Genomic DNA, 10498 nt, shown 5'->3' with positions numbered 1-10498 from the left:
GCCAAGAGGAACCTAAGTAGACATGATGACTAAATGTACTGTTGTATCCTGGATGGAATCTGGAACAGAAACAGGACATTAAGTCAACACACACACACACACACACACACACTAAATAAAGTATGGGCTTTATTCAATGTTAAGTATCAACATCTGTTCATTAATTGTATTAAATGTACCAAAACATGTAAGATGCTAATAAACAGGGAATGGGTATGGGGCATATGGAACATTATTTTCAGTAAACCTAAATATATTCTAAAACAAAACATTTATTTTAAAATTTGTCTCCTTAAAATTAACTCTCAATAATAAAAAATACAGTATCTGGGGGAAAAAACATGAATTAGAAGTGTGGTTATAAAGTTAAAACACTCTTCTGTGTCTGTGGTGGTGATTTTTAATTCTTTCTGAATTAAAATTTATAAAAAGCTACTGGGGGGGCGCCTGGGTGGCTTGGTCAGTTAAGCGTCCGACTTCGGCTCAGGTCATGATCTCACGGTCCGTGAGTTCGAGCCCCGCGTCGGGCTCTGTGCTGACAGCTCAGAGCCTGCAGCCTGTTTCAGATTCTGTGTCTCCCTCTCTCTCTGCCGCATCCCCACTCATGCTCTGTCTCTCTCTGTCTCAAAAATAAGTAAACATTAAAAAAAAATTAAAAAAAAATAAAAAAATTAAAAAAATTAAAAAACAAAAAAATAAATAAATAAAAAGCTACTGGGGCGCCCGGGTGGCTCAGTCACTGAAGTGTCCGACTTCGGCTGGAGTCATGAGCTCACGGTTCGTGAGTTCGAGCCCTGCATCAGGCTCTGTGCTGACAGCTCGGAGCCTGGAGCCTGTTTCAGATTCTGTGTCTCCCTCTCTCTCTGCCGCATCCCCACTCATGCTCTGTCTCTCTCTGTCTTAAAAATAAATAGAAACATTTAAAAAAATTTTTAAAAAGCAACTTTTCCGGGGCGCCTGGGTGGCGCAGTCGGTTAAGCGTCCGACTTCAGCCAGGTCACGATCTCGCGGTCCGTGAGTTCGAGCCCCGCGTCAGGCTCTGGGCTGATGGCTCAGAGCCTGGAGCCTGTTTCCGATTCTGTGTCTCCCTCTCTCTCTGCTCCTTCCCCGTTCATGCTCTGTCTCTCTCTGTCCCAAAAATAAATAAACGTTGAAAAAAAAAATTTTTTTTAAAAAAAGCAACTTTTCCAACTCAGTGGCAGCATTATTACACCTCTATTAGCCAAGGGCTAATATTCATGTAGTACTTGATATCTGCTAGAACTATTCTAAAAACTTCACACACATGCTTACTCCCTATGCTATATATACCATCTCTGGAAAGTAACTGCACTGAATGGGAAAATCTTATTTTGAAAGTGTAAACATAGACTCTTATCCCGAAAAGGCTAGACTCCCCTAGATCAAGCACTAGTGTGTTTCTATGTTAAAAAAAAAAAAAGTCTTTGTATTTTATAGCCACATTTTAAAACATGGTGAGTCTTCAAGGGATAAAAATTCCAAACACTATTAATCATATAACCAACTTCCATTTGTCTTTCAATATCCCATCTGAAGTTCATGTCTATGGTGTTTGATTCAAGAAAGTAATATGGCAAACTCTTCATTAATGTTCTCTTTTAGCATTGTATTGGTGCTGGCAACCATCTCCGCTTGTCAACAGCTGTCAAAACACTTCAAGTAGCCTTAATTATAAGTGCAATATACTTGAAGACGCATAGGATTGGGTTTCAATGTAAACATTTCAACTTAAATATTTTGCAAACAAAAGATGAAGAATTACAAACCTTCAGGGCAGACCTGTGTTATCTGAGTGTCTGTCATTTCCAATAACCCACCCACACAACTACAATTCCTTGATCAAATAGTAAGCTCAACTGTTTGGGTTGACATCCAAACAAACTTTCCCAAATTACTGTCCCATATGATAAGAACCACCTTACTAACCATACATCCAATCTTTCTGTAACCCTTGAAGTAAACCAAATTTGCTCCACCTTGAGAGCTACCAAAGAAGCACAAAATATACCTGTGAATGGTCAAGTGAGCCTTAATACTATGTAACTAGTGATCATGCACTTAATTCATTTTGCCTTCACAATAAAAATTTTATGTTCAATAAGGACACCGCATCCAAAGTGTCAGCGTACCCTTTCCAAATCTCTTTTTGGTGGAGGTACTTTGTATTTGAGCAGGGAAAAAAAAAAATGTCTTGCATTAGACAGAAGTATAAAGCTTCCATATATTTATCTCATGACAAAATTTCGTCTTAATACTGACTGGTCACAACCGCTATGGCAGAAAATTGCTCTTTGTTTGCTGGCACTGTGGGATGCCATCGTTACTGACAAGATTGAGAAACCTGTCAATGACAATTCAGGACTCAGTCCAACTGTGGTATCCAAGTGCAGTGTAAGTGGATTTTTTTTTTTTTTTAGGGCTCTATTTATGAATCTCTTTAATTCTTATTCATGTCCACTGGTCCTTGACATGCATGAATATTCAACGTAATAAAGGTTTCAGCTCAACTGAATTCAATTTCAGAAATCATCAAAAAGTAAGATTTATAAAATAATTCTTAGAAATCCCTCTGACTACCCCAGGTAAGAAAAATACACTTGGAAGATGCTACACCTGCCTATTTCAGAGGCACCGTCCTCCTCCATCATGGAGGACATCTATTCTATTCGAAGTTAACGAGGCTTAATTCTGTTTCCCAGGGCACTTGGTGAGAAGAAATTAACCACTTCATTGAGAGCTTTGTAGCAAAACTCTATGATTGGAGCCCACACCCTAAATTATAGGTACTTTCCGTGGAAGCACAAATAAATCTATCAGGACAATTTTTGAAGGTTATTTGCTTCACATTACAGCACAACTTCTGGCTAAATTCTTTATACTTGTAGACATCCTCCGATACATTATTTTTCTCCTCCAACACACTTTAATGAAATCACTTCATTCTATATACAAGGTATTTAACCAAGACTCAAGGCAAATATTGCAAGTATTTTAAATGGTGGGAACTCAAAAGGTTAAGAAATCAGTATGGCTCTAGAGTGTGGTTTGCCATTCGTTGTACTTCAACTGTCAAATCAAACGTGCCTGAATATTCTACTCCAGGTGATGCCAAAGGCAAGGCTGCCTCACTCCCCCCTCCTGCTTTAGAACTACTTAAAAAATGGCAAATGGCCTCAAAACAAACTAGAAAAACTTTGGCAGCAATATGGATAGAATCAAAATGAGTCCAATTCGTGTAGTTTAGGAGAAGCAAATGAAACCACGTCAACCATATGTGAATATTCTGCCAGTCTCTGCACCTGAGAAAATTTTCTACATCAGAACCTCTCCTTCAGCAAGCTTAAAGCCAAGGCAAATACATATACTTTGCCTGATGAATTTCAGAAATGGCAATTTTGCCACAAGGTCTCTTCACTAGGTATGCACGATATATTCTGAAGCAATGAGAATATTCATCTAAATTTACCACGAGGGAGTCTATGAGCTCACATTCACCTCAAAATGAAGTTTTGACTTCCAGATGAATACATTAGATTGCAGATCACCATATTCGCCCATGTGGAAATAATATAACCACAATACAAGCTTCCAATTGAAAAAAAACAAAAAAACGTTCAGTGTTTTTCAAGGATAATAGGTTACATGGGATGTTTACAATTAAATAAAAGCATAGGCAATCATAGTAGACAAAAACCAGGTATTTCAAACTTTAGTTGATACAAATGTTACAAGGCTATCTAAATTTGCTAAGACAATAGGCAGACACTTAGGCAATATGTTACAAACAAGGAAGCTAGAGAGGAGTACGTTCAGGAGACATTTCCCAGAACCCAAATGTTTTCGTTTGCTAAGGTTGAAACTTGAAAGTAAGCAGAAAAAGTGATCCCCCTGAAATTACAGACACAAGTTAGTCAGCTGGAGGAAGATGAACCAGAGGTGCAAAGCAGTTAGAATACATATGTTCACGTCCCCACCATTGTCAGAACCACCAGGAGAATTCTCTATAATATAGACCACAACTGTGGGGCTAACTCCAGAAGAACTTTTTATATTTAACTCTTAACTTGGAGATTAGGAATTTATCAGAAGTCACCTGGTGGGAACAGAATTAACAATCTCTTGAGATCTTCCTATAATAGCACTAACGGGTACCTTTTCATCATTTTGCCTTCGTGTCCCAAAATATATAATATTTATATATTCAACTTTATGTAAGTGTGGACATAGCTGTAAGACGTGTGCACCCTGCTAAAACCCTATTTCCCATGAAACTCTCAATATCAAAGCGAAGCGTGGGCTTTGGTGTTGACCAGGAAGGATCACACCTGGGGAATGCCAAAATCAAGGCTGAGAGCTTTGGCTGGGATGGCCAGGACCTGAAGACTAACAGACTTGGATCTAGCAAGGAAATCAGGTCAACAACCCCGTAAGAGGTGGCCCCTAGCAAACGGGAGGCGGGCGGTACATCCCAGAGGTGCATAAAGCAGGCTCCAGGCTCGGAGCTGTCAGCACAGAGCCCGATGCGGGTCTCGAACTCACAAACCACGAGATCATGCCCTGAGCCGAAGTCGGAGGCTTAACCGACTGAGCCCCCCAGGTGGCCCCCACAACAGGTGCTTTCAGTTCTAACTGGAAGCCGGCAGGATTCCAGAACCGGAGGGTGAGAGGCATGGTGGAGTGCTTTAATATTTGGGGATATTTTCGTGGGAGGAATGACAGTCAGTGAGTTCACACTTCTTTTTAAGAAGTAGGTCGAAATTACCATAGCATATGGATGCAACACAGGGTCCTTAATTTCCAGATAATTTGGGGCAAAAGCTAAAATCCACTTTAGCAATTCATTGAAAATAGTAAAACTAATGCGGGCTTAAAACTTAGAATCTTTTCAGTGAAATCGTTAAAAAGGCAACTTTCACTATCTTTATTACCTTAATTTCAGAAGAGGTATGTAATCACACATATAATACAGTTTGTTTTAGCTAGAGCTATTGACTTTAAATACCAGACTGTGATTCATCTGATTTAATAAAGTTCAGGGGAAAAAGTCCTGATTTTCATTACCAATTTCCTCCGCTCTATAAAAGGAAAGCCACCATGTCATTATAAACATCGCATTTATTGGAAAGAACTTGGCTTGTGGCTAGTTATCACTGGCGTTAGACAGCATCATTTGTATTGTCTCGAACGAAAAATCCAGGGCATTACCTCTGAAATTCAATTCACTTCAATGATTGCTGCATTTGCAAATTTGCCAGGCAGCCTTAATGTAAAACATATCAATAAAGTTAGCAGAGTCTGGCAGTAAACAAACATACATTCAGATGTCACCGGGGTTAACAAGAAAATGTTCAGTTTATATGGGAAACAAAATAAATGATAAGATTGTGCTGTTCGGGCAGATAACCCAGCAGAGCCACAAGTGGGTCAGAAGAACCTTTCCTGTGTGTTTTGTAAAATGATCATGAAAGCAGAGGGAGAATACGAACAGAATGCTAGATTGTTGTCATATTATATAACTAATCACACTTTATTATCATAGAAGAGGACACCAGCCATCTGTGCCTTCTACTGGCCGAAGAAATTCAGCATTTTTTTTTTTTTAGTTGAAAAGAAAATTTCCTCCTAATTGAAGAAAGTTAATTCTGCGTCAAATGGAACTACCTTCCAAGTAGTTTTGTTCTTCTAGTACTGCATTTGCAGGGGTGGGGGATGGCTCTTCAAGTCATCCAGCAAGGTCAAGGAGAGGAAAATGAGACCATTACGTTACAAAGTAGCGCTATTCTCATCCACGCCATTGGGCCCGTACGGTGTCCTTCTCCTGAAATTGTGGACTGGCCACGAAAGCCCCTTCCCTGCTCTGGTCACAGTGGAGGCAGACACGAATCAGAATTTTATTTCAGATTCTCTCCCTTAACCTCTTAATATGCTATTGGTAACATTTATTTAGTGGCTCAGTAGAGAAAATTTGGCAATTCTTGGTTGGTTGGTTGGTTGGTTGGTTTTTCCAGGGAAAACACGAGAAAAAAATAGATTTCAGGAAAAACAAATTTCCCACAATTAAATCTCATCATAAGCTAACCAGAAAGTGAAGTGAAGAAATGCTAGAACTGTTTTTAAAATGGAAAATTTCACAAGGGAGTAGATTTTATAAACAATGTCTAACGTATTTTGAGGTCCAATGCTGCTTTTGTTGATGTTCTTTTATATTATTAATGTTGATACTTTTAATAACAGCAGCAGATATCACGGCCAGATCCTGAGGATTTTCCAATTTTGGAATCTCACATGTAGAGTGTAAGATTTAATAACTGCCGTCAAGTAATGTTTGGGTCAATCAGAACATTGTCACTGCTATCACATTTATTGGCCCAAACAAAGAAAACCAAAAGTAATGTGAAAATCTGTATTATATATATCTTGGAATACCACAGATACCCTGTAAAAGGAAAAGTGTACAGGTATCCCAAGAATTAAATGATCTTTAATGTTGCTGTTTTAGCATACAATTAAGTATAAAGGACTCCGTCTTTCAGTCTTCATTTATATACAAACAACCACCTTCCCTAATAGTCAGCTTGAGCAAGAGTTCTAGCACATTTTGGGGTAAGGAAAAGCCAAATACAACTGCAGCCTATCATTAGAAAATGATTATTTACTTAATGCAAGTTCAGAATTCATCACAAAGGGACCATTTGCTGCATCAAGATTTTAATTTTTGAATAAAAAGCTTCTTCATAAAGTGGTCTAATACCTTTAGACTCTCCTTCCCTAAGCTCCAGGAAGTCATGGCACATGATTTGCAAACAAAGCCTTTGCTCTCTGCCATTAATCCTTTCTGAGTAAGCAAATAAGTAATCCTTTTAATCGCCAGGGCTGATATACCCTATTGGTGAAACATCAGATAGTCCCCTGCCGATTGGAGGGGAATAATTTCCACAGCCAGGGAAAAGTGCAGGATAAACATCTCCATGTAGGATGTCATGGCTGAATTAAAAAGCACTGCACTAGAAGCAGAATGGATTATTATTTTATTGCATTATAATCCATGGCATCATTAACTTGGATGGCATGTTCATAGACTCATATCCTTGTCTCAGGCTGCAGTTGTGTGCAGATAACTGGCACCCATTGATACGGGCTATAGAAGAAGGAAGAGAGAATATATCTGAACACAACTTTTAAGCTTGAAATACTGTGTCTGCCATAAAATGTTGGAACTTTGTCACATTCCCTAAGTGGAGCCATTTAAATTCATCTCTTTCAACCTTTAGGCCCAGTGCTCAACATATTTATTTTCTTTGACCTCCCTCAATGCGTGACTTCTGACCATTTATTTCTTTTAGCTGATTCCCCGCCCCCATCTGAAAGAGCTTGGTAGGATTTTATAAAACAGAAGGATTGAACTTGAATGCACTGCATCAACAGCTCTTGGAGCCATTTAAAATATATACATACATATACTTGAGCCATCAAATTAAAACCCACTTCTGCATATTGTCTTCTGTTTCATAGGATCCCTTTACCCATCATGAAAGATAAAAAAAAAAAATGGTAAAAGATTTTTTTGGTCTTTTTTGATATCATGGGAGGGTAAACATTATCCTCATTATCACCCCCCCTACCAGAAAATCACAGCTAATACTCACAGAGCACAGGTTAATAGACAGGCTCTGGTTCCGAGCCGAGCCGTGTAGGTGTGTGTGTGTACCCGCAAGGAATATATAATGTATATAAACAAATCACATACATTATATGTAACTTACAAAATATAGCAGATATACTAATAAATTATATCAATTAATATTTATATAGAAATATAATATACATAAAAATCATTTAATTCTAACAACAATTCAGTGCCAGTGCTTCTGTCATTGACCCTGTTGATTTAAGGTTATTTAGATTAATCTAAATATGTTATCAGCAGCTTTCACACGTATCTCAATTATGATGAGCCCAGATTTACATAAAACAAGGAAGTTTGCTCTTAAGGTCTGGGAGGCAACATGAAACATAAGGCACATGAAAAAATTCATTTTCATGGCCTAATATTAGGGCGATTGAATTTTTTAAACACACATTAGTTTATACACTGTCACCTTTCCTATCGGCGGCCCAGAAATGTTTAAATTATATTTTTTCTTTTCATTGAATTTGAATAATATGAATGTTATATTAAATAAAAGCTAAAAATATTTCATGAGAAATAATGAAGTATCCAAAGGACACTTGGGTAAGTGAAAGGATTAGTAACCAGGCTGAGCAAGGTCTCAAGTTCTAATAAAACGGGTCATCAAGTTTTGAAAAGTTCAAAAAAAAATTCATATTTTTCCCTGAATAGCTTTCCCCTCTTTTAGAGGAATGTATTATTATATGAAGAAGTTAACTTTTTAAAATGTTTATTTATTTTTAAGATGGGTGGGGGGAGAGACAGAGAGAGAGAGGGAGAGAGAGAATCCCAAGCAGGCTCCAGACTGTCAGCACAGAGCCTGACTTGGGTTCCGTCTCATGAACCACGAGACCGTGACCTGAGCCAAAGTCCAGAACTGGATGTTTCACCCACTGAGCCACCCAGGCACCAGGGAAGTTAATTATTTTTGCATTATGGCAGAGAATATTTCATTTTAGGAAAGAAGAAATTAAAACCCATCCGGATAAAAGGTTTTCCATTTCTTTAATTTGCAGAATCCAGAAACTCCTCAAAAAACACAGATCCACGGTGCTTTTCTATTTTGAGAAACTACTCCTCCCACTCAGAATGTTTACGAGTTTTTAAACTTTAAAAACACCATTCAAGCATGAAAAGTCATAAATTGATGGGAATTCTGGCAGAATGGATATATGAAGATGTGTGATCTAACAAAAATAATATAAGACAAAGCAAGAAAAAAGGCTGGACTTCCCCTCCAGTTCAGTGGCTGGAACAACAGGGGCTCAAAGGATTAGTTAGTTTCACCCGAAGACGGCTTAGAGTGCGTGTTTATCTTCTTTACTATTCTTTTATTCTGTGAAAATAAAACATCGCAAGAATAACAAATAGTAATAACAACCAACACCTGTCTTACAATTTATTTACATATTATTATAGGAATCCTCCATGGAGACAGAAGAGCTGAAGTCCCTATATTCCTTTTGCTGCTAATGGAAAAGCACTTCCCAGTGTCTCCTTCCCAAGGGAATCATTTCCCAGAAAGCAGGCAGTTGCCAGACCCTGGACCCACAAGTATCTTGTCCACCATATCGTACTCTTTCTCAAGGAAGAACTGAGAAAAAGTATAATTCCCCTTTGCAGAAAATGATTCTTTCATCCAGCCATTGTTTGGTGGAAATCTATGAAAAAGCATGACTTCAGACGTCAAGCAGCATGCAGAACTCAAGGCATTGCTCTGCCTTCAAGGAGCTTAACATTTAATAGAATCCCTAAGTACATGTAAAATATGCTGTGGGGACGCAAGTACATTTAAAAAATTCTGTGGGGGCACCTGGGTGGCTCAGTGGTTAAGCATCTGACTTTGGCTCAAGTCATGATCTTGGGGTTCGTGGGTGTGAGCCCCACATTGGTCTCCACACCGCCAGTGCAGAGCCTGCTTGGGATTCTCTGTCTCTCCCCACTCACACATGCTCTCTCAAAATTAGTAAAACTTAAAAACAATTCTGTGATGATAATAATACAATTATTTATTATTCTTATGCCATCAACATTTAAAAAATTCCTCTTAATGAATTTCAGATAATCGTGGCATTTTCCTCTCTCCTACTCAAGAAAAAATTCTTAAGGAACTAACATCAGTTTAAAAGAAAAATGATGGTGCATGAGGAGGGCTCCAACAAAGGAGGACTCTATGAAACTAAAAGTAACTATGGCCAAATAATGCATGTTTGTTAGAGCAACACTAATTGATCAGGTTGTTCAATATCTTCTCTTTTAGAAGGAAGGTATCTAGCAAGGCAAAAACTCTTTCAGCTCAAATAGACACATTTTGGTCCCATGATGAGGTAGGATTTACTTGGACGAGAAAAATATCCAGAAAGTTTACCATTTTTAGTTAATTCATATATAGTATCTTAATTTTATTGCTTCCTCAGGGGTGGATACTATATCTTCCACTTACTCTCCACTCATCAATTCAATAAGCATTTATTGAATAACTACTATTCTAGACACTAAGCGATCAGCAGTGAACAAAGCAGACACACCCCTGCCCTCACACTGTGTTACAGGGGATACCACTTAAATATATATGATGGCAGGTGCTGTGAAAAACAGAGAGTTAAGGGGATTGAGAGTGTTGGGATAAGGGCTATCTTATATGGAGAAGTCCTCTCCCCTCTCCGTGCAGACAGCATTTGAACAGAGACCAGCGCAAACTTCTGGTATATTTCGAAAGTAGAGCCAACAGAATGTGCTGGTGGATGGAGGATGGAGGGGCAAGGAAAACGGAAAAGTAAAGGATGAATCCAAGGCTTGAAACTGGTA

This window comes from Puma concolor, chromosome B2, assembly GCF_028749965.1.
Source record: "Puma concolor isolate L17-30 chromosome B2, mPumCon1.1.hap2, whole genome shotgun sequence".
Lineage (NCBI taxonomy): Eukaryota > Metazoa > Chordata > Mammalia > Carnivora > Felidae > Puma > Puma concolor.
This window is presented reverse-complemented; position numbering follows the sequence as displayed.